At 38.1% G+C, this 25,257-nt stretch overlaps 1 protein-coding gene across 5 annotated transcripts in view; it reads left to right on the top strand.

Annotated features, from left to right (window-relative positions):
- Window positions 1–25,257, top strand: part of LOC112051559 (protein N-terminal asparagine amidohydrolase) — a 116,601-nt gene that overhangs the window by 73,705 nt on the left and 17,639 nt on the right. For all 5 annotated transcript variants that reach the window (XM_052885717.1, XM_024090279.2, XM_052885715.1 and 2 more), the window contains one exon: window positions 20,469–20,520. The gene's annotated coding sequence lies outside the window, so the exon portion shown is untranslated. The remainder of the gene's footprint in view (window positions 1–20,468; window positions 20,521–25,257) is intronic.

Here is a 25,257-nt window from a genome sequence, read left to right as displayed (position 1 = left end):
ATAAATAAAAATATGCATATGTATCCCACTTCTGAATAAAATGTCTTAGGTCCGTTGTTTCCTATTTCTGACCTATATTTTTTTAGAAATAAACTCTTTAGTTACTTAGATACTTTTGAATGCCAAAATAAAAAGTACCTTGCACCATAATTAGCAATTGTTTTTTTTTTTGTGTATTTTACGTGTATATGCATATACGAACAATAGATTAACCTAATTTGGTCTTTCCCCCATTCTGTCTAGACAAAATGCCAACAATGTCTAGCTGAAAATAACGGGCGGTAATCCCACGCGTGTACAGGACACGTAGATTTTAGTACCACGATTACAACTACTAAACTCTTTTTAATTTAACACTCTATCCTACACGAAATAGGGTTCAATTTCGTGTGTATGCTAACATTAGTTGTTTTATCTTTCGGTAATTCTGCTACCTACGCGTAACATGTATGGGGTCTTTGTAATTGTGTAAAAGCTTAGACATAGTGTCGTCTTCTTATCATGGAGCTATTCGTTCATACATGCATCTTTGAGAGTGACTAAGCTGGCTTGTATGCGCTTTATTGTGTATAATTGTCGTATAACAAGATCACGAAGAATAAGAAGATATTCATAATTGGTAGATATAGACTTACAGATATAAATTAGTAATTGTGATACCACAAAACATTAACGCTTATGAGGTCAAATAAGGGGTATAAAGGTTGTAAGGGTTGTAATCTATCTATAGGTACACTTAAGGAGTGTAGGGAGATGTCTGGATTTTAAATAAAAATGCTAAAGTTGAACAACTGAACACACATTGAAGAAGAACAACTCAATATTATTTATTTTACGGGCTGTAAAACTAGTTATCAAAAAGCGAAAATAAAAACACCTGACGATGCTCCGGCTTCGGAGTGGGTGTACTCGGCGGGGGTTTACGTTGACGTGACAAAAAAATGGGGGTTCTCGATGCGTAAGCGAGGGTCCACGAAAATTTATCTGATTTCATACCGAGAGAAAGGTGAGAGAGTTTTATAAATAAAATTAGCGGACCCGGTCAAGCTTTGCTTTGACTAATGTGCGCTTCTTCCCTACCTTTCCCTACTCCAACCCTACCCTACCCCTACCCTACCCCTACCCTACCCCTACCCTACCCCTACCCTACCCTACCCTACCCTACCCTACCCCTACCCTACCCCTACCCTACCCCTACCCTACCCCTACCCTACCCCTACCCTACCCCTACCCTACCCTACCCTACCCCTACCCTACCCCTACCCTACCCCTACCCTACCCCTACCCTACCCCTACCCTACCCCTACCCTACCCCTACCCTACCCCTACCCTACCCCTACCCTACCCTACCCCTACCCTACCCCTACCCTACCCCTACCCTACCCCTACCCTACCCCTACCCTACCCCTACCCAACCCTTAGCCTAAACATACCCTAACCCTACCCTACCGTAGCCTACCCTACCCCTACCCTACCCCTACCCTACCCCTACCCAACCCTTAGCCTAAACATACCCTAACCCTACCCTACCGTAGCCTACCCCTACTCTACCCCTACCCAACCACTACCCTAAACATAAATTAGAAAGTGAGCTATGAGAAAAAAATGTTGAGGAACCTCTGCTTTAAAGGGACAAAATTTATCAAAAATGAGTCATATTAATTAGCGTTAGTCACTGTAAGCGAAGTCATTTTAACCGACTTTATTTTTACAAAGAATTTTATATAAAAACAATCGAAAAGCTTCGTTCTCTAATTACGTCATAATATAATCGTCATACGTCAAAAAGGTACGTCAATATAAGCGGTGTCTTATTAAACGAAGCCTCAATAGCTCAACGGTAAGAGCGGTTGGACTCATCACCGAGGGGTGGTAGTTCGATCCTCACCCCGTTGGTCTATTGTCGTACCCACTCCTACCACAGTCTTTTCCGACTAGTTGGAGGGGAATGGGAATATTGGTCATATTATAAAAAAATATGGCAAATATTCTTTTAAAATAAACAAAAAAAAACGGATTCTACTGTATGTAATAAATACCCCACAACAATATTCACAGTCAGTCAATACAGAACACACTGGTAACTGATTCAAATAGAAACATGCTGTGTCGGATACACGGACACCACAAGTCACGATCTTTAATTTTAAACCATTTATGAGAAAGGCGCCCATACAAATAACATACGTCTCAACTGCGCGCTGAAATTCTATTTGTGCGAATCAAACGTACGTCAGTTTCTATCATAACCCGTCATGGGTTGCGAATGTAATGGATTTCATGTGAAATTGTTTTATGATACACTATTTAGTTATGGTCGGTGAGGGGTCGCCGTGTTAACGTCGAGTCGTGTATAGAAGTGAATTTGTCAGAAATAAAAATAAAATTGTTGCACATCACACTAGGTTACACAAAAATAGTAATTCTTTTAAGGGCAATTGCATACGTTTTTATAATAAACTGCACATGAAACCACTGGCATGTCTCTCAATAAGTTCAAAGTTTTTATAATAATAATAATCATTTATTTGCAAGAATTATTGTTCTTTACAATATTCAACTAAATTAATAGTTTGCAAATGTTATACATACAGTGAAAAAATACAAACAGTTACAATTACTAAAATAAATGAAATAAAATTAAGAAAAAAAAATAATAATTACAATCAGTCAATTACAAATTTAAAAAGTCACAGTACTAAATTAAAAGATATAAAATTACAAAAAAACAGAAATAAATAACACAAACAGTCATAATTACCAAATTAAACGGGAAAATTATAAAATTATAATTTTACAATTACCAAATAATACAAAAATTAGAATTAAAAGTAAGAATGTCATTAAAGAATTAAGTCAAATATTCCTTAAGGTCGTAGTAGCATTTATCAATAAGCCATTTATTCAATTTCATTTTAAAATGAGGCAAATTACGATTATTTATTTTCTATAAGCTTACGTTTATTAAACGTAAGCTTATAGAAAAGTCTTATTATAGTGTCAATGATTACGTAAACGACAAAATTGCTTGGAAATTAGATGTATTACATGATATGCAGTTGTTAAATGGTGATAAACTAAAAAAGGATAAACCTGGCTGAGTGTGTTGTGGGCTCTTCTCTGACCAAGGCGCGTTTAGAACCCACGTAACTTTAATTTTAAGTTTTCGAATAATTATTATCACCATTATCTTAAGTTTAATATTATTACCTGACGTTTCGAAAGAACTTGTAAGCTAAGCCTATTTGAAATAAATGAATTTTGAGTTTTATCTTTTACAAATTATTACCTTACCTTATCAGCCGATAGACGTTCATTGCTGGACATAGACCTCTCACATGGACCTCCAAGCACAACGATCTCGAACCGCCAGCATCCAGCGGCTCCCTGCAACCCGCTTGATATCCTCGGTCCACCTAGTAACCCCTAGCGACCCCGCACCAACACTGCGCTTTCAGGTGCGGGGTCGCCATTCCAGCACCTTGGGACCCAACAAATTATTATGCTTCGTACAAATTTTTTTTTAAGTTAGTCCTTGTCCACAACCTCATGGAAAGTGATGATGCATTATTGGATGGAAGCGGGCTAACTCTTTTTTTTATGATATGAGTAGGATGAAAATCTACACCTCTTACAGTTTCTAGACGACATCGTACCGGAACGCTAAATCGCTTGGCTGTAAGTCATTGCCGGTAGGGTGGTAACCTTTTTTCTTGAAAATCTCGAGAATGTATTACTTTTTGAATTTTGTATTTGTGACTGGTACGACACCATCGTGTTCCGTACGCTCCATCTGTATATTATTGATAAATCTGTGACTAATATTATAACGCTGAAGAGTTTGTTTGTTTGTTTAGATGAACGCGCTAATCTCAGGAACTAGGTCCGATTTGAAAAATTCTTTCAGAATCTTCCATTTATCGAGTTAGGCTACAGACTATATATTATCCCCGTATTCCTACGGGAACAGGAACCATGGGTGAAACCGCGCGACGTCAGATGTATAATCCCTGTACTGTTATATTGAAACTTTCACCTTTAATATTATTTACGATTAAAGTGGCATGTTACGTTTTCCTATTGAACTCTATTTGATTACTCAACACCCGGCTTCTCTGTAGATTCTAAGTTATATTATACTCAGAGGCACAATTATCCGCCCACTTTGATATACTCGCGTCATATTAAAATGGGAGCATAATTGTGCCTTTGAATATATTTGTTTGAAATATTCATAGGTACGATCGAATATTTTCAACGATAACTGGATATTGTTTGGCATCCAATAGGCGTATTCAAACATAATACGTGATTTATAAGGGACAAGGGGTTATATTTAGCTGAACCTCTCTTGACGCTGAAGCACTAGATTTTTTTAAATATTTTCTTTACTAGTTGAAATTCTGGTACCTTTTAAGATACTGTCAAATTTCTATTGAATGACTAAGTATAAAGTAGATACTAAACGTTGATTTTTATAAATATTACTAGCAGACGCTGCGCGTTTCTGTTCCCGTAGGAATACGGGGATAATATATAGCCTATAGCCTTCCTCGATAAATACACTGAAAGAATTTTTCAAATCGGACCAGTAGTTCCTGAGCACGTTCAATCAACCAAACAAACAAACTCTTCAGCTTTATAATATTAGTAGGTACAAATAAAAAAACTTAGTATTATGTAACCAATTTGCAATTAGAAGACTTTGTTGCTAATGTAAAGTTCATTTCAATCCTGATCCAAGAAATAGCAAAGAATCAACAAATCTGTTCCATTTTCACGATAAACCTGTCTTCAGAGGATCCTCGAGTTCTTCGGCCACATTGCCAGGAGAGAAGGAGATAACTTAGAGAAACTAGTGATCACTGGCAAAGTGGAAGGAAAGAGACCTCAAGGACGTAGCCCGAAGGTCAGAGCAAATCCCCGTCACTCTCGACACCAAGGTACATTAGGCTTTGCAAGTCGCAAAAAGCCGAGCCTATGTGGCTCGGCTTTGCGCTTTTCGGCTCGGCGCAACATAGTTTAGAAGCAAGCTGTGTTAAAAAAATTAGCCCGCTTCCATTTTAGATTGCATCATCACTTACCATCAGGCGAGATTGTAGTCAAGGGCTAAATTGTAAAGAATCATAAAAAACAGATTGTGTTAGGGGTTACGAGCCTCAGTAATGAGAAATACGACTCAAGGAGGAGGAGGAATTATAAACCAATCCCAAAGTGCTACTGTATACTGTGCACCAGTGAATTCTTGTCTGCAGCTCTAAAATCGCTAATTAAATTGCTTCTCGACTTTCCATAATCGCTGAATAAAATTTTCTCATGACGGAATAAAATATGGCTAAAACAGCATATAAAACATTTGAAAAGCGCCATGTTATATCATTATGCAGTCGTTATTAATAATTTAATTCTAATTTGATTTCGATAAAGCTGCCTGATTTGAATAATTTCTATATTGGCATTTCTGATGATATTTATGCGTTCTTATAAACACGGAATTTGATATTATAGAATTCCACGTAGACTAAAGATATCAAAAATATCGTGTCAGTAGAGCGCAAATACCGGTTATGCGACTTCTAGCATTTCAAATTTTATTTATAATCTAGAATTTCTGTTGCTTCTGTCAGTCGTATGTTTTACTGGCTGCCGCAGACTGGCTGCGCAGCCTAATTCTAGAGATTAGCCCGGACAAACAGAAAGACAGACTGACAGACAAAAATTTTAACAAAGCTTGATTAGGTTTTTAACCGACTTCAATAAAAGGAGGAGGTTTTACTTCATAACTTCGTAATTCCTTAAACAATTTTGAAAATTCTTTTTTCTTGAAAGATACTTCCAGATTGGTCCCATTTAATTTTTATGAAAATCGGTTCAGTAATTTGGTATGAAAATAAAATAAAGAAATTGCCCGTACTATGGCGCTTTCGCTCTAGATGCTAGGACACACTAAAAACAGAAAAATAAAATCTTTTTAACAAATAAGTTCAACCAACTTCAAAATTACAAAAATAACCTAAAAAGCGAAAAATAACATCGTATGTGCTGCCTTTGGTGGCGGAATATGTTATGTTGGATAGAAGCAGGCGTTACTTTGCGGAAGTTCATCATGAATATATAATGATTTATTTATTAAACTATCATCAGCGAAAAGTCGACAAACCCATGCGACAACGTCACCCAGGTCCGACAAAATACTCTCTACGTACGTTTCACCCCGAAACCGAAGCATCCTCAAGAGATGCTGTCTCTACAACGTGCAATTGCAAAGTATTTCATTATATATGAAAATATTATGATTACGGGATCGTTTATTATTATGGGATTATGAACATTTTTATACTATTCGTTTGAATTTCATCGTATACGTATTCGCAGGCGTAGTGATGTGTGTACCGTGTAAGTGTATTTATTTATTTATATTTTGGGCAGGTAAAATCTTTGAACGCGTGTTCAATTTGGCACACGAACATACATTTGCATAGTTGGCAGTGTAGAGCCATTAATGTACTAAAAAGCTAATTTACTCTTGTATAATGCGATTTTAGCATCTGAATTACCTCGTATCAGATAATTTTAGACGAACAAGATTCGAATGGTGTAGTGTAATTTATTTATTTATTTTCTATGTATTTTCAGTATAAGTATTTCTATATATTCATTTTATTATATTCATTTTATCAAAGTTATTTTAAGAATTTACTAATATTAAAAAAGAGGTAAAGTTTGTAGTGTTAGGGGTATTCTCTGGATCTACTGAACCAATTTTGAAAATTCTTTTACCACTAGAATGCCACGTTATTTGTGAGTGTCATAGATAGTTTATACCCGTATTCAGATAGTAGTGGGAACTGCGCAAGTGAAACCCCGGGCCATCGGCTACTTGTGGACTTTTAAAGAATTTGAATTTAGTTTTAGACGTATCATATTATGACCAACATTTATAATATTCTTCTCCAAATATTCATAAAAAATGTGTTAACATGTTTATATCAAGAACGTTACATCCATTCTTACAATTTAAAATTTCTTGGGTTCGTAAAGTCAAATCATATAATCTTTAAGATAAGTAAGCTTTAAGCCTTTTAATCCTAAATTGCATCATCACTTTCCATCTTGTGATTAAGATCTAACGCAACTCTTATTACTTAACAAAACAAAAGACTTATCTTTGACAGTTAAAAGTAAGTTTTTTCCAAGGTGCTTATTGAATTGTTAATTTAATGTTGAGTACATTACGGCAATCCTTGTAAATACATACGTAATAACTGTCAATCATTGCATGCCTACAATACAAATCATAAAGTTTCTACGAAAGCTTGCCCAACCTAACTTTTGTTAGAAATCTCTTAACTTTCGACGGCCTCCGTGGCGCAGTGGTATGCGCAGTGGACTTACAAGACGGAGGTCCTGGGTTCGATCCCCGGCTGGGCCAATTGAGGTTTTCTTTATTGGTTTTCTTAAGGTAATTTTCATCCTCCTTCTAACAAGTTAGCCCGCTTCGTTCTTAAATTGCATCATCACTTACCATCAGGTGAGATTGTAGTCAAGGGCTAACTTGTAAGGATTAAAAAAAGACATCTCTTAACTAAATGTGCATCTAGACCGTTCATACTTCCTATTAAGAAAATAAAATGTGATTATTCTAATCAAATTCTTCGAAACTAAGTATTTGCATATTTAATCTTCTTAATGTTAAATTTGAAATAAAATGTTATGTATTTAATATTGTGTGTCGGTGAATTATAGCAAATATATTGCACACTTATCTACATAAGAAGATTACAGATGTGCTGGTGTGCGTTTGGTAAAAGCTACTAATCGACAATAATAGTAGTAATTTCAGCATTTTTTTAAAGAATATTTGCCATATCTTTTAAATATGACCAAAATTCCTATTCCCCTCCAACAAGTCAGAAAATACTGTGTTAGGAGTGCGTACAACTATCCAGCGGGCAGGAATCGAACCATAACTATCGATGATGAATCCGGTCATTTACCTGGTTCAAGGTTATCAGCTGAAAATCAGCGTTGTATGTCCCACATTTGCTTGGTACATGCAGCACAATGCTGAGCTGGATCCTTTTTCAAGGTTGTGTTAAATATGACATAGTGGTGTCCTGATGCTAGGAGTGTTAAGGTATTAAGTGTGGCATAATTTTTGGAATAAATGTTTTTTCTCTCTTTCTTTCTTTACCATTGAGCTATTGAGGCTTATAACTCATAAGTTATTTAATTTGTATATCACAATATTTAGCGTAGCTTTGTTATTAGTAAGTGTAGCTTACAGGTAGAAGTCGTCCATTATTGATGTTAGTTGATATTAAACACTTTTCATCCATTAAACAGATAGGTGAAGGTCGTTTCTAATACGGATCTTCTACTATGTGCGGTTTTATGCACTAATTTAATGTTACGCTGGTTATATATGTGATGAGTGGACTGTATATTTGTATTTTGTATGTATGTATGTATGTTTGCTGATTTCTGCCAAAACCAAACAAGTAATTTGTGATCCACACCAACCTTGCATCACTCGCCCCCAATGGCAGCACGGCAAGACCAAGGAGAGCCCGCGATTTGGAGTAGTTCTTTCTTGAGGAGGTAGGCACCCACAAACACACAAATTGTTCTTGCAAGAAAAACGTTTTCTTATAGTTAACGCGCGCACACGGTGCGAATTTGTTTCTTAGGCACGGCCGAATGAAAGAAACACGCGTACAGGTACGACATGCACACAGCACGGCTGGATGATGCAATATGAGTGGCGAAGTAGTCCAAGATGGCGTCTTCCAGAGATGACGCTTGCATCAGTTGTCAAACCGACATCTGACATTGATTGACGATTGACACAATTCTGATGTGGTTTTTCTCAAACTACCTGCATGGTAATGGCAAGATCGAACATACCCCCCACCGAAATCAGCATGATGATTTCCCATAAATAAATGTAGGTAAGTATGTTGTATGAGAAAAATAAATAAAATGAAAATTATAAATGAGTAATAGTTTACGAAACTATATTGTTAGTGTAATTGTATAGTGTAAAATTAATCTTAATAACTACGAGTTACTGTTAAAAATTAAATTTAATATTAATTTGCATAAGGCAAAGGACAAATTTTATTTACCGGTCTTTTATAGACCCCGTTTTGTGTTCGAACGGTAACTACCCGAACTATTTTATCAACACCTGGATGCACTTCTTCTATTCTACCTAAAGGCCATTGCAATGGTTTACAAAGATTCGATTTAAGAAGAACTAGGTCACCTACGTTAACGTTAGGTTTTGAAGTGAACCATTTCTCTCTCTGTTGAAGAGTGTGGAGGTAGTCATCCGACCAACGCTTCCAGAAAGATTGCGTAATTTTTTGAATTGCTTGCCACCGAGACAGTCTGTTCAAAGGAACGTCCTCAACATCATATTCGGGGACAGCAAGAAGACTTTGACCTATTAGGAAATGTCCTGCGGTAAGTACGTCAAACTCATTCGGATTGTTGGACAACGAACACAATGGTCTAGAATTCATTATCGCTTCGATTTTACAAAATATTGTGGTAAGTTCTTCAAATGTAAGGATTCGGTTGCCAATTGTTTGATACAAATGATGTTTGGCTGATTTAATGCCAGCTTCCCAGAGACCTCCCATAGAAGCTGCGTTTGGCGGATTTAGACGCCATTCAATACTGCGCGACGCTAGTCCGTCAAAGATTTTACTATGGTTATTTTTATCTCGAAAGAAATTACCGATTTCCTTTAAATGCTTACCAGCTGCTAAAAAGTTACTTCCGCAATCAGTTTGCAAAGTCCGGCAAAGACCTTTGCGTGCCGTTAGGCGATCTAAGTCTGCCAAAAAGGTATCACATGACAGGTCTGTTATTACTTCCAGATGCACGGCTTTGGTAGTAAAACACACAAAAAGACATAGGTAAGCCTTATAACCTTTAGCATTACGGCGCGGGCTTTCTTTTACCAAAAAGGGACCTCCTATATCACAACCGACATGGTCAAACACTTTGCCAGGTTTTAACCGAGAAGCGGGTAATGTAGCCATTGAGGGCTGAATAATATTTGGATTAAATTTAAAACACTGAGCGCATTTTGATAATACTGAGCGAATAATGCTACGAGCATTTATTATCCAATAAGTTTTACATAAAATTCCTTGCAACGTGCGAGGACCTGAGTGTAAATACACTTTGTGAAAATATTCAATTAGTGAAGTTGTAGTTTTACATTTTTTAGGAAGCAGCAATGGATGTTTCGTACTGTATGGAAGGTCGGCTTGTGAAATCCTACCCCCCACCCTGAGAAAACCATTAGGATCAACGAAGGGTGAAAGTTTACGTAGTGAAGCTACGTATCCCTTTTTATTCAACGTATCAATTTCGGTACTAAAATGATTACTTTGAATAACACGCACGATCGAGTCACGGCTTTGTTGTAGTTCATTAGAATTTAAATTACCGGAAATTCGATTTGAACTAGACTTTAGGTTATGTATGAACCGGTGGCACCAAGCTAGAACGCGTTGTAGTTTGTTAAATGAAGAAAATTTATCGAAGGTTTCCTCAAGATCGTTAAGTAAAACTTTATTTTCACTTGATACTAATGTGAATGTATTTACGTTGGACTTTAACTCAGGAATAGATTTTACATTTTTTACAAAAAATGTACTGGTGGGCCAGTCATTGGGATCGTTATACAACCACTCCTGTCCATGAAACCACGTATTCTGTACAGTGAGAAGTTGGCTAGGCAGCGCGCCACGTGAGCACAGGTCTGCGGCATTATTTTCACTGCTTATGTGATACCAGCGGTTCGGTGGAATTACATCAATTATCTCACTGACCCTATTAGAGACAAAAGTCTTTAATTGATAAGGTGGCGTTTGTAACCATGACAAAACGACACTTGAGTCGCTGAGAGCGACAATTGTATATTTAAAATCAGTTAGGTTTTTTATTATAAATTTCAAAACCTTGGTTAGCAGCACGGCTGCCATTAATTCAAGTCTTGGAATTGACAGTACAGGTTTTAGAGGAGCAACCTTTGATTTGCTGGTCAGTAATCGAACTTTAACTTCTCCGTCCGCTGTTGTACTGCGCAAGTAAACACAGGCGGCATATCCTTGTAATGATGCATCACAAAAACCGATCAGTTGAACGTTAGAAAAGTTAGATATTAACAAATGACGCTCGATCCTTAAGTCCGCTAGGGTTGACAACTCGTTAATAAATCGATTCCATTTATCGTAAGTTTCTTGTGGAATTGTATCGTCCCAACCGAGCCCTAATTTCCACAAATCTTGCATTATACATTTTGCAAGAAATGTACAGGGTGATATAAACCCGACTGGGTCATATACGCTCGCGAGTAATGTCAATACTGAACGTTTAGTAGACTTAATATCCGTTAAATTGTAATTGAACGAAAAACAGTCAGCAGAAGGCAACCAAGTCAATCCTAAAACTTTTAATGAATTGGATAGTGAATCCTCTTCAAAATTAATTTTTGAAACTATTTCTAAATCTAGTTTCGATAGAAAATCTGGCCTATTACTAGCCCACTTTCTAAGATCAAAACCTCCACTCTTAAGAAGAGACATGAGCTCATCCTGTAACGTACAGCCGGGCTAGCATGGGCAAGGGATAAAATTTTTATCCACCCATTATATCCACTGACTAAGGATATAAATCCACTCGTCATAGCATGGCCACAAGGGAAAGACAAATTAATCCCCGATTGACATTACGCGTGGAGATCTTTTCCTCGACTATGGCATATGGAGTGGATAAAATGATATACTTTGGGACTTTTGACATTTAAACGCGATAAATTTATCCCTGTGAAGTTGATGTGGGGATAAAACTTTACTTAAAAAAACAATTATGTCTCGCATGTTTTGGTCTTTAACAATTGCTTCGCAATATGGGGTAGGGGTATGGTAGCGGTAGGGTAGGGGTGGGGTAGGGGTGGGGTAGGGGTGGAGTAGGGTAGGGGTGTGGTAGGGGTGGGGTAGGGGTGGGGGGTGGGGTAGGGGGGGTGGGGGGAGGGTTGGTGTGGGGGAAGGGGGAGAGGGGGGGGGTTTAGGGGCGGGGTAGGGGTGGGGTGGTGTGGGGGGTGGGGGGGGGGTGTAGGGGTGGTGGAGGGGGGAGGGGGGTTTAGGGGCGGGGTAGGGTTGGGGTAGGGTAGGGGTGGGGTAGGGTAGGGCAGGGGTAGGGCAGGGGTAGGGCAGGGGTAGGGCAGGGGTAGGGTAGGGGTAGAGGTAAAGAAGGGTAGAGTAGGGATAGAGAACAAGTGCACTTATGTCAAAACGAAGCTTGACCGGGTCCGCTAGTATGATAGATACTATAGATACCTACTACAAACCACCGCAAAAAACAATCACCAAACAAAACAATGCCAACAGAAAACAGATAAATAATATGCACAAAAAAACCAAATATTATCAAATTTACGTTTATTTCGGACTATTAATATACCTAATGCCAATTTATAAGATATATACAAATGGGTTGACAAGTCTTTCCCTCCGTTTATCCACCGGGGATATTATATCCACCGACGTGCCCATGCGCGGTGAGTGGATAAAACGAGTGTGGGGGATAAACGTTTTATCCTCTCCCCGTGGATAAATTTCTCCCTTGCCCGTGCTAGCCCTGCAGGCTTCGGTGATTGTTTGGCACGACCATAACAAATCATCAACGTAAAATCCTTGCTTAAGCACAGCAGATGCGCGAGATTGCGGGTTGTCTGACGCGAGTTGATTCAAGGTGCGGACCGCGATGTACGGTGCGCTACGGAGTCCGTAGGTATTTGTTTTCAATTCGTACGTACGCACCGGATCCGACGGGTTTTTGCGCCAAAGAATATGCTGATATTTACGCTCTGTTGGGTCAATAAGAATTGCTCGATACATTTTAGATACGTCTGCAGTGAAGCATACGTCATAAAGTCTAAAATTCATAATTATTTTTAAAATATCTGCAAGTAATTTACGGCCCGTTAAAAGGATATCATTTAAGCTAACTCGACTAGTAGTCGGAGCTGAGCCATTGAAGACAACCCTAAGAGGGGTTGTGCTGCTTGAAGGACGCAATACGCTATGATGAGATATAATATATTTGGAGGGTTCCGTACCCGTGTACAGTTCCATATGTCCTAATGATTCGTATTCACGCATAAAATCAACGTACGCACTTCGTAAATCAGGCGAACGCACGAATCGACGCTCCATTTGTTTAAGTCGGTTAAATGCTAAATCATATGAATCACCTAAAGGTTCATGTATAGGGTTGATCAAAAGAGGTGAAATATAGCGGCCCGTTTCATCGCGATAATGTTTTTCTACATATAGCTTTTCGGCAATTTCCTCAAGCGGACTCATGGGTGTCACGCACGGCGCAGACTCCACTTCCCAGGACGTCTTGAGAGTGTCATTGAGGAGATCATCCTGACTCGTGTACGACACGAGTGACGTTGTAGACTTAACATCATCCGAGGATGGAATCGTTAACTTTCCGGAGATAACGTATCCAAACACGCTGCTTAATGCGGCGGGTAAATCATTATTAATAATAATTTTATTTCCGTCATAAATGTGAGGAAAAATATCACCTGCTATAATTAAGTCTATTTGTGACTTTTTATAAAACTGAGGATCAGCTAAAATTAAATTATTATAATTGTTTACTATATTTTGCGGGATTTCAAACGTAGGTAAATCAGAAGTAATTTTTGTTAACACTACGGCATCGATATTAAAACTGGGTGTATCAATGTGACGCGGCTTTATAATAAATGACGTCATTCCTTGATTTTTTACATGTTCACCAGAGAGACCGAAAATATTTAAAGGACATTTACATTGTGACAACCCTAAGCGCTGCACGCAACGTGTAGTTATAAAGTTCGTTTGAGCGCCCGAGTCAATCAGAACGCGGCACGGCTGAAACTCACCAAATCGGTCTTGTATACGGACAACCGCTGTTCCTAACACAACACTACGATGTTCAGTCGCGCTTGCGTGGCAGCACGGCTGCACGTTCGACGCGGTGCTAGACGCTAGCGTAGTAGTGGGTTCAAGTCCCGACGGGTGCAATAAAAAATGATGAAGCTCAGAGCAAACTATACACCGGAATGAACTTGTACATTCATTTTCATTTGAATGCGTATTTTTTAAACAATTTTTACATAATTTTAATGTTATGGCACGCTTGATACGCTCAGCACTGGTCAGTTTACGAAACTGACTGCATCTGTATATCATGTGGTTTTCCCCGCAGTGTAAACAATTAATTTGTTTCGACGAAGACACATGAGAGAAATTTTTAAAAGAACTTTTATCAGATTTTACCTGTTTGACATTTTTCGGTTGAGATTTATTTTGAACAGCTGTTGTACTTGACCTTGAAACTGATTCACAATTATCCAACACTTTAATATGATTATGGATAAACGACATCAAATTTTCAAAACTAGGAATCGAACCTTGATCCGTATGTTCTTCAAACGATTTCCGTGTATGTGGATCAAGAGCCTTTAATGCGATGTGAAACAAAATGAAACTACCTAAATTATCAATTTTTAATGCTTGAATAGCCTTATACGAATGATCAAAATGTTCTATAAATGTATTTAAATGTACGGAGGATTCTTTAGTTAACTGCGAAAAACTAAGCATTTTGTCCAGATACCTACTTACTATCAACCGAGGATTTTGGTACTTGCAAAGTAAACTATTCCAAACTAAGTCATAATTCTGACCGGTAATCGGAACACTTTTAACGATATTTAACGCAGGACCCGTCGTACACGATAATAAATAATGGAATTTATCTATATTAGGTATATTCGCCTTATTATGAACCATTGAACAGAATGTTTCGTAAAAGGTAGCAAAATTTTCTATATCACCGTCAAAGCAAAATAGTTTTATTTCTGGAAGTTTCGTTCGAGACTCTGATAAAGAATTCTCGACCTTATTTTTATTGACATAAGGTTCACATGATGCAGCAACTAATTTTGATTTATAGTATAATTCGTCGAAGTTTTTTAAATCCGAATTACTTAAACGCGACGATTGATCGTTTTTCAGTTCTTGTTCGTAAATTTCAAATATAATATGTTCAAAGTTTGACCTTAAGTGGTCAATTTCTTTTACTCGTAGTAAAAATAAATCTTTCATTTCATTGTCACTGATTGTTTTTGATAAATCGTACACCGCTTGCATTTGTTCAAAGCACCGTTCTTTCCGTTTTATTAGGACGGATAAAGCAATCGGTGTATCAACCTGTTCCAGATCTTTTTTAGGTGGCATGATGAATGATTAATAAAAATTATGAAGTAAGATATAAAGTACCTACATCCGGCTCGAAGGACCAAAAAATTGTGCGGTTTTATGCACTAATTTAATGTTACGCTGGTTATATATGTGATGAGTGGACTGTATATTTGTATTTTGTATGTATGTATGTATGTTTGCTGATTTCTGCCAAAACCAAACAAGTAATTTGTGATCCACACCAACCTTGCATCACTCGCCCCCAATGGCAGCACGGCAAGACCAAGGAGAGCCCGCGATTTGGAGTAGTTCTTTCTTGAGGAGGTAGGCACCCACAAACACACAAATTGTTCTTGCAAGAAAAACGTTTTCTTATAGTTAACGCGCGCACACGGTGCGAATTTGTTTCTTAGGCACGGCCGAATGAAAGAAACACGCGTACAGGTACGACATGCACACAGCACGGCTGGATGATGCAATATGAGTGGCGAAGTAGTCCAAGATGGCGTCTTCCAGAGATGACGCTTGCATCAGTTGTCAAACCGACATCTGACATTGATTGACGATTGACACAATTCTGATGTGGTTTTTCTCAAACTACCTGCATGGTAATGGCAAGATCGAACATACTATATCTAATTACTGATATCTTTAAAGATTTCAGTAATTGACGAATATAAAAGTACTTACATGCAAAAATGGTTTAGTTTCTTTATAAGTTCGAAGTGCAATATTCATAAGCTTATATTTAATGTATTAAAGATTTTCAACATTCATTACCCCATATATTACTTGTAGTCTAAGAGCCCAGTCTTTCGTCATTTTATAAAAGCTAAAAGTTTGTCTTCTCGTGCTCCTACCATAATTAGGTACGGTAGCCAATTATGGAGATTGGACCGTGGTGGCTTTGGGAGGTAGCACGTTTTAAGGATCCAGACCCTCAACCAACAAACAAAAGTATAAAGTGTCATTTTTTCACGTTTTCCTCGGTATAATATGAGAAATTAACTCCCAGTTGCCAGTCACTTAGCTCGATGGCAACCCTTCGAAAAACACTATTTAATATGAAACTTCAAGGGTCTCTTGCGAAGGGTAGCCATGAAGCCAAGTGTCTGGCGAATGGGGATATCATTTGTCATATTATGCCGATAAAAAATATACTTTATACTCTTAAGTGGTTGAGGGTCTGGATCCTTGAAACCTACTATCTTCCAAAGCCACTACGGTCCAAACTCCATAGCTGGTTACGGTACTCATCTATAGTAGGAGCATGAGCTGACAAACTTTCACCTTTTATAAAATGGCGTAGATCTGGCGGTCGCTGGCTCTCCGTCTATTACGCTACGCTTTCTATTGCATAGAACGTCTAATAACCTTAACATGTTTGTTTTCCTTATATTTAACATCATACGTTTACGAGTATAGGTATATCTAGTTCTCATAAAAGCCAAAGACCTCATCTATAACGATATTTATCGCGGTTTCACTCGTTATTTGCATCTGGTTACGTCCATTACATGCAACTTCCAAGTAAATTATTTATCGTCTTCAAGTATTATAATATTAGATAATACTGTTTACAGTAAGAATAGATAAAATTAGGAATGAGTATATAAAATCGAGTGCAGATGTGTGTTACGCGTAATGTTATCCACCTTGTAATGTAATGCGAATTCTACGTGTTGATGGCACTACGAGCATTACAAGTAACGCTCGCGCCGGCGTTCAGAGTGCTTAGTGGGAGTTTTCAATGTTTTCATACTGTTACTATCACGATAACGTAAACGCGAATTTATATGGAATTGAAACAGTTGTGCAGTAGTGCCACTAGATGGCGCTGTTTCAATTCCTTAGAAATACGCGATCGTCACAGCATCAAAATGCCACTAGGCTCTCAGGCTGATCGGTCGTCGGTTTTTTGGCCCAATGCGGATTGATGGACTTCACACGTATAGAATTAAGAAAAATCTCAGGTACCTGTTCAGGTTTCCTGACGATGTTTTTCCATCACCGTTTGAGACACGTGATATTTAATTTCTTAAAATTTCACAATATTGAAAAGTTGGAGGTGCATGCCCCGGACCGGATTCGAACTCTGAATCGAAGGCAGAGGTCAAATCTACTGGGTTATCACGTACTCTCCCAGTTCTACAGTCTCTTGTAATATGAAACGACGTTAGCTAGCTAGGAGCTTTCTTCGAGTTTCCACAATTAGCACTATTCGTGTTAATGCGACTCTGATTGCGGATAACGCTTACTGATGAGAACGCGGTCCCATTCGTTCTCACTGCAAGATTCTGTTGGAATTTATATAACTGTTTGCTGTTTATTTGAGATTCATTAAGTCTTGTTATTTCTATATTTATCAAGCGATTAAAACGGGAGATTTAGGGCCAGTTTCACCACTTCTGATGTCAAATGACAAAGACAAAACTTGGGAATAAATTATCCGACACTTTTCAGAAGGTGGTAAAACTCGCTCTAAAGTCAACTTGAGGTAGATATTTTTAATGACCTTATCCCACATCGTTGTCCTGGTAAGATCCCAGCCTCCTGCGGGTCCACGCCTTCCATTGGCTTCTGTTGGTGGCCATCGCTGTTATCGTGTAGAACTTCGTCCCATTATCCTCCTTCAGCCGGTCTTTTCCCGTTAGTGATGCCTGTTATTAATAATATCTCCAAGATGCAGTCACCACGCCGTATAATGTCCCCAAAATACCCCAGTATGCGTTGGTAACATAAGGAGGAAAGCCTAACCTTGATTCCGATAGAATAGACACGTTTGTACCCCCTTTCATATTTCCATTGATTTCCTTGAAAATAGACATTATTATTTCTTGAAAGAGACACTCGTTCTCATCTGATTTCTTCCTATTCACAAGTAGAAAATTTAACATACAATCAGTTAAACAATATTGTGACTAGCGGTAATTTTGATATAAAATAATATCACGTAAGAGCCGAGAGAGTGTGGGCAATTTCGACAGAATGTGCGATAAAATTAAAGTCAGCTCATATTGCATCTTCCTCCCGAAATTACTTTACGCTGAAAGTATCTTCATAGCACACCTTACCTGTCTTGTTATACCACTGAGGTTTAGTGGAAATAGACACATATCTTCTTCTAACATTAAATTCGCTCAAGAAAATTAATAAATTAACATTGGGTAACCACTGTAATAAATAAATTAGATAATAGTTATTCGTTGGAAGAAAATGTACCTACCCTCAAATTATTAAAAAGTCTACTACGAATGAAGTTCTACAGCTTGAACTGTACACATACACGTATATCAATAAGCCCAAGAATAATAATAATTAATGGATATGTTATCGCCGCGTCGCAACGACTCGCGGTACCGACGGCTTCAGTGTGCTCGTGGCGTTCGAGCCGTCCACATCTCTTGTTGTGTAATTCTTTATGGGTTACTTGGGATAGGCGGGGAGAGTGACTTGAGTGGAAAAGGGAAGTGTTAGATATTTGTCAAAGGCGCCTTTAACCCTACACACATCGTTCACAAGTGCGTGACTTTACTCAAGGTCATTCTCTGCCATTCTAGGGTCTTATTTTGGTTACAGTTTGATTTGTTAACTAAGTTGTCCTGACAAATGTTGTGAATCATAACCATCAACCTTTGTCCGACATTAGTTTTCTTATTTTTGTAATCTTTTCTGAGTCTGCTAAAAGATACATGTTCTAACATCCGTTTTATCGAGGAGTAAAATATTTTCCCTTACCGTACAAGCTACCGTTGTTTATTTTAGTGGTACTTTTGTTTTAAGGTAGCATTCAGTTCTTGGCGACTGCGACCTGCGATCGCGACCGGGTCGTACGACCCACTCGCGGTCGCAGGTCGCGGTCGCGGGTCGCATGCGCCAAGAACCGAAGGCTACCTCAAATCACATTTAATAAACAGCCCCTCAGTATACTTCATATACTCGCATACTCTATCTCTTGACTTAGTTCACGGTCGATGCAAGAGACAGTCTTCAATTATGCCAATATGAGCCTCAATACGTCGAGATTCGATGAAATCTTAAATTTCGCAAAACGGGGTTCTTTAATATCTTCCCTTGCTTCTAAAGTTCCAAGTAATTAGCAGAAAGCTAAATACTCGTATAATTAGGGTTTATGCAATTAAGTGTTGCGATGATTTTTAACAAAACAACCCCCTTAGATATTAAATAAACAGCCCCTCAGTATACTTCAATTCACAATTCACGCAGACGCATTCTATCTCTGGAAGTAATTCGTGATCGATGCGAAAAATATAGATAGTCTTTGATTGTGCCGATATGGTTTTGTTCGTGATTTATACGGCCTTTGGCTGCTTCATACGGCCTTAATACCTCGAGATTCGATGAAAGTTCAAATTTCGAAAACGGGGTACTTTGATATCTTCCCTTGCTTCGAAGTAGTTAGCAGGAAGTTAAAAATCATTAGATTTTATACGTTCAGTGTTATGATGAAAACGATTTCTAACAAAACAACCCCTAGTATTACTCACACACTCTCATTCTATCTCTGGACGTAGTTCGCGATGCGAGAGATAGTCTGATAGTCTTCGATTGTGCCGATATGGTTCTGGTCGTGATTTATTTTGGCCGCTCCCATATAAGCACTGTAGAGTCCGCGGTTACAACAATGGATCGCGACTTGGGATTTACGACAATCGATTTGGTAGCGATAAAAGTTTTAGCCGCGTACGGGAAATGTATTGGATGAGCGTAAAATACATTCTTAGAAAACTTGAATTGGTTTACAGGTAACATTTTAAAGAGTAAGAAAGAAAAGACTAAGCGGTGACATTATTTGTTTTAACCAATGCATAAACTCAAGCTGAAGCTCAAGATGGATTATGAATAAATGAAATTGTTATGATTTTAACTATTGTAAACTATGATGATTTTTTTAAAGAGCAAATGGCTATTATCTTTTCAGCAGAATCTGCCTTCCAATTTCCAAACCAAATAGTGAAACTTGACATTTAAGTTTACTTGAAATTGAATTTTATTTTTTGATTTTTTTGTTTATTTGTACTCTGGTTGCTGGAACTAAAAAATGTAATCCCTACCTTCAAAAACACGGTCTTTCTTTAACCTAATTTGTTCTCTCTCTCTCTCTTACCTTACCTTACCAACGTAACGATACCTGTATGTAATATCTTTTTATGTTTGTTGCAGGTTGACCAGGCATCCTGAATGATCGTCGCTTCAACGGGTCCACCTTGTAAACGTAAGTAGTTATAAAACTTAATAGAAAAAAGTAACAATTAGATCCAAACATAATATTAGCTACTAAATAATTCTATTAAAAATACTACCTATTCTTCATAGCCAATTACATTATTACTCAGGATATTAATTATTATTGATAATTGATATTTCGTTATCCTCAAAAGCTAACGATTTAATTACGGAAACGCCACTTGCTTCTCAAAAATAAATGCTTCTTTCTAAATAAAATATTTCTAAATAAATTATAAAAATTCATTTAGAGAAGGGGCTAAAGGTCGTTGATTGGGGCTCTTGGCTATGACATCGTTTATTATACACAAGGCCACAAGAGGTTTTAGAACCCTTTTACCCTGTTCTAAAACCTCTTGTGGCCTATTGTACAAAATGGAAAATTCCTTCTACATGTTCGTAATTATTCTTTAAGGTTTTTGCATCTTTAAAGTGCACGCCAGTGCTAAATAGAATAATTTGGTCTGAAAAAAGGAACAGTATGTCTATGAAGCGTACAATATATCCGGCGGGATATTAGGCTACGAATTCGTGACACCCCGGTCAGCGCCCGGCCCATTATGGAGCGGGGCCAATGGAACTGTCCGACCACTTATTAATGACCGCTAGACAATGATGCTAATGCTATTAAATGGTCCAGGGCATCCCGCGATGAACTTTAATGTCGGTGTTATTGCAAACGGTTTCAAATTCAATATTCAACTGTGGGACCGTTAAATGCATGTTAAAGGTTTGGTAGATATACAGGATGCTCGGCAGTATTTCCCATCACTCTGGGAAAAAAAAATTAGATAAGGAGTTCGGCTCCTATAAGTGGAGTTGTCAACACCTTGAAGATGGGTTATTTTCCGCAACACTGTGTTTAAAGTCTTCCCGAACGAATTTTTGGCTACAACGTGAGACTAACTATCTACCCAGGAGATACAGTGCACAAGTGTGTAATACAGGTGCACTCTTTATTCCCTCACTCTCATAGTCCGATGGGACGGTACACGGTGAGAGTTCAGGCGCAAGAACGACTAATCTACGTGGTCTGTGAGGGGTCTAACTCCAGGTTGCTATTTAAATAATTTGTTTTGTTTGTCTGACCAGGGACTCGACTCTTGGACTCCTCATTATCCATACCAGCTAACACACATGAGACTGAAATAGTTTTCGGTGTCTAAAGTATCAGTTGTTTGTTTAAAAACTAAACAAACAGTTGACACAACATTGATGTAACTCATAAATTAATTTTATTTTTAATTTGGTTAACATGAAAATCAACGAATTACATAACAATTAGAACACGTGGCACATTATATAATATCATCGACCATATTCTTCATATTAAATTGACCGAGGGTAGCTTGCGGTCACTGCCGGTCAAATGACAATCGTATCTGACGTATCGTATTTGTAATTGAATAATGGTTCTATTTGTCTCTTCGCTTCGTATTCGTTAAATCAATGCTGACATCGATGTACAGTTTATCGATGCGATTGATAAGAATTATTCATACTTCTTGTGGCTTTATGACTTATCGAATTAAATAATGATTACTGATGACGTATGGAAAGTCATCCATTATCACCGATTGTGACTGAATTATGACTCATCATCTCCTTGTCCTTCTTCTTCTCCTTGTCATTCTCTTCTATTCAACTTCTTTGTTTTTGTTTCTTCTTCTGTCTATTCTTAGACAGAATTATGATTATTGTCAATCAATGCACGACAAACCGGAAAAAATCGGGGTTTTGCCAGTAAATACATGAAATTTGTTGGTTCCTTTTTTTTCAAGCTTTTTGCACGTTCATTTAAGCTTTAAGACTCTATTAGCTATTGTCTATTATACTCGTAGACTATAGAATAATACACTTACTAGCTTTATTATCTGCGGCTTCTTAAGGATGAAGCAGTGTTTTTTCAGTACTCCAGAAACATTTCTTTTATGAAAGCTAGCTTATGTTCGCTCCTGGACCCCTAACGTCTACATCCAAATTTTCAGGCTTTGACTACTAAACTGATTAAGACAATAGATTGACTAGTTAAAGAGTAAAAGCGTAACAAAAAAACAGATACACTTTTTAATTACAATATTAGTAAGGATAGGTGGGTGAATATATTTTTCGATAGCCAAATCTCTCCGAAAACTGATAGTGCTGAATGTTTCCCACGGCTTAATGACTAAGCAAAAGTTAAGCAGACGGCGCATAAAAGGCGCGTTTTATGCGCCGTCGCGTCGCCCATTACCCGTCTCATTTGCGGTGAGACACAAACGACGGAGGCGAGCACAAATTTCGCCGATATAATCGCCCAGTAAGACAATGGTTATAGTTTGGTACGAGACATGGCTCTAAAGAGAGTCGCTATAAGTAACCTTCTCTACCGACAAGGTACTTGACCAGTGGGTCAGGATTAAATATAGAGGTACGTCTCGTTAATTTATTTTAGCTGCTTAGTTGTACTTTCAAAATTTATCAAGTAAAACAATGGTTATACTTAAATTCGCGACGAGGCTCTTGAGCTGTAAGCAGCGTTATCTGACCTTCTGGTTATGTTTTGTGGTTACACCACAAAACTTAACCAGATGGTCAAGATACAAACATGAAAAATCGTTAATGAAGTCAGTGGCTATAGTTTGCTTTGAGTCATGGTAAAAGGAATAAAAAATAAGCAATGTTATTTTCCGGCAAAGTACTTGCCCAGGGGTCTACTTAGTTTCTTTAGTTGCTAAATTGTTAGTAGCAGATCACCGCTCCTTCGTCCACGAATATCCTACAAAAAACAATTTGTCCATACTAACACAGTTGATCGCAGACTGATATCCAAGAGATCAAGTAAAGGAAAACAAAGAGAAAAACCATTCGCCACACGGATTATGCATCTTAGTTGATGATATTCATGTTTCTGGATCCTGCCACACGTCTTCTCTTATGCTTATACCGTGTAACTTTTTGGAGAGCACAAATTTCGCCGATATTATCGGCCCCGGTAAGACAATGGTTATCTTAGGTACGCGATGCGAGGAGAGATAGCGGCCATCCGTCCCTGATGGATGCGGCACGCTCGCGAGATACCATCTCCATCGTGACGCCCGACCGCGCCGTGTGGACTGTGCACCAATTATTATTATTCAATAACTGCCACATCCGATTCATTGCAACGTCAGGGGTGTAGCAATGACATGGTCCCCCGCACACGCTTTAATACTGTCAATAAAAGCAGTGCAAGTTTTATTAAAGTTGTACCACGTCGTAAGTCGCCTTCATTGACAATTTCTGCCTTCAATCTGTAGCTCTGTCGCTGTTTTCCCATCTGAAGGTGGCTTAGTGAAACTAACGCAATGTAATATAAACGGTCGCTATAAGAAATTAAAATAAAACGTAATACATAATTTAAAAATTACCTTTAGCTTCCTACTTGACTTGGAGTCGTTTAACACGTTCGCTCAGGCACTGATTTTTCTGTCCTTTCCTCGAGGTTTTTTGACCTTATACTAAAACTTTGTAATCTGATAACGAGGTCGATCGACCTCGTAACTCTTGAAGACGCTATGTGTACGAGGTCAATTGACCTCGTACTGCAGCGAACGTGTTAAAAGGGATATTCCTCATCTAGTTGTGAACACGACAACCAGTTGGTATATTTCACACACTATTATATCGCGCGCGCATGCGGTTTGATTGCGGTTTTCCGGTGTGAAAATATGTCTAAAGAGACGTCAACCACATAAATTGATGTTTCAGAAAACACAGAAACGTGAATTATTTATACGAATGACGTAAAAGATCCGAGATTAAGTATCTACCACTGTCTATCTACAAATCATTCTGGTATGTTTTTTAATAGGTAGTATCTACGGGTTCGATTTATGGCTCAGAATAACTTGCTCGGACTATGGGTTTGATTTCGAAAAGTACAATATCATGTGTAGTTTATAATTTTCGAGATTTGTTGATGGGCTTGACGTCACCACCTGCAGTTAAATAATAAAACAGCCTCATCATGTCTTATGGCAGGAGAGTCCATGATTGTAAATGTATATTTACTTGAGTTTCACGGGGACTTACTAGATTTGATAGATGATGGAACGAATAAATTTAGGTATATAATTTACTATTTTCTTTTTCAAAGGTACGGAAAACTCTGTAGATCTTAAATTTTTACTTCGGCTCGAGGAAATGGCCATAAAGTTTCTGATATTTTGGGATTATTTCCTAAAAATATCCGTGTTCGTAAGCAGGAATACATCGGTTTTATTTTGCAACTGTATAACCTGGGTGGGTTAAAGTAAAGGACAACTCGACAGCTAGAGGTCATAGGTTCGATCCCTGTTCGCAGGACTATTGTTATACCCACTCCTAACAGTTTAAACTTTCCGACTAATTGGTGGGGAATGGAAAAACTCATCAAATATGACCATTATTTCCAAAAGAAATGGCAAATATTTGTGATCTGCCTAAATGAGTAAACCTTCGTTTACGTGTGAAACACCCCAATTATTTTTCTTCTCTCACATTAAGCCCTCATTTACACTAAATTTTTTTAACGGACCTTAAAAAAGCTCAACTACAACAAATGCATTCCCATGTGTATGTTCACGCTTTATTAGTTCTTTAAAATACCTCTCGTCCGAATGAGGGCTAAGTTTTTGACGGCCTCCGTGGCGCAGAGGTATGCGCGCTGGATTTACAAAACGTAGGTCCTGGGTTCCATCCCCGGCTGGGCAGATTGAGATTTTCT

Source organism: Bicyclus anynana, chromosome 15 (assembly GCF_947172395.1).
Source record: "Bicyclus anynana chromosome 15, ilBicAnyn1.1, whole genome shotgun sequence".
In the NCBI taxonomy this organism is placed as follows: domain Eukaryota; kingdom Metazoa; phylum Arthropoda; class Insecta; order Lepidoptera; family Nymphalidae; genus Bicyclus; species Bicyclus anynana.
This window is presented reverse-complemented; position numbering and strand designations above follow the sequence as displayed.